Below are 1,115 nucleotides of genomic sequence, written 5' to 3'. Positions count from 1 at the left end.
CAGGAGAAGGAAAATATGGTGCATTTCCTGTGTCCCAGACTATTACAACAGCTCTCATTATTGCAGCTTGGTACTCTTCCAATATTGGTGTGCTATTGCTTAACAAATGCCTAGTTAGTTTTTTGGATGCAAATACCCAATATTCCTCACAATGTTGCACATGTGTGCCTGTTCATTTTATGGTTTTCTGGCAATTTCATGGTTAGAGATTGTACCAATGCAGTTCATCGTCTCCAGGAGACAGTTACTTGAGGTATTGGCACTGAGCTTCATGTTCTCCTTCTCGGTTGTTTGTGGCAATATTTCTCTGCGCTATTTGCCAGTCTCCTTCAATCAAGCTATTGGGGCAACAACTCCCTTCTTCACAGCAATATTTTGCATTTATAATAACATGTAAGAGGGAGTCTTCTGTGGTTTATATGGCCTTGGTGCCTGTGGTATTTGGCATTGTTATTGCAAGCAACAATGAGCCATTATGCCACCTTTTTGGATTTTTGGTTTGCCTAGGATCAACTGCTGCCAGAGCATTGAAATCAGCTGTTCAGGGGCTCCTGCTTACCTCTGAGGTAGAGAAGCTTCACTCTATGAATTTTCTCATGTACATGGCACCAATTGCTGCGCTGTTATTGCTTCCTGTTACTCTTTTTGTGGAGGGCAATGTATTAGCTATTGCTATTGAAAAAGCCAGAGAAAACACCTTTATCATATTCCTGTTGCTTGGAAACATGACCATGGCTTACCTTGTGGATTTAACCAACTTTCTTGTTACAAGACATACAAGTGCCCTCACGTTGCAGGTTTTAGGGAATGCCAAGGGCACCATTTCTTCCATATGATTGCCTATACTTGTGCACTCATAACAAGGCTGAGGATTCACTAAGAAAAGCAGCAGACAGTGAGGAAGAAGAGCAGAAGGGTGAAAAGACGAAGGCTGCCACAGCCAAGCTTAAAGGAAAAGCACCCTCAGCCAAGCAGGCTAAGACAGTGCCGACTGTTTCTACAGGAAGACAAAGAACTGTTAGCAGACTGTTTCTACAGGAAGTTAGCAGACTGTTTCTACAGGAAGACAGAGAACTGTTTCTACAGGAAGTTTGAAAAGAGGGAAGCCAAAGGAG

At 42.7% G+C, this 1,115-nt stretch overlaps 1 pseudogene; it reads left to right on the top strand.

Annotated features, from left to right (window-relative positions):
- The first annotated feature begins 419 nt into the window (after nt 1-419).
- LOC149266974 (putative sugar phosphate/phosphate translocator At1g12500 pseudogene) lies at nt 420-836 on the top strand (annotated as a pseudogene).
- Nucleotides 837-1,115: the final 279 nt, after the last annotated feature.

The sequence above is a fragment of the Pinus tabuliformis genome, chromosome 6 (genome assembly GCF_031772625.1).
Source record: "Pinus tabuliformis cultivar Carrire ecotype Pingquan chromosome 6, CPIR1, whole genome shotgun sequence".
Taxonomy (NCBI): domain Eukaryota; kingdom Viridiplantae; phylum Streptophyta; class Pinopsida; order Pinales; family Pinaceae; genus Pinus; species Pinus tabuliformis.
This window is presented reverse-complemented; position numbering and strand designations above follow the sequence as displayed.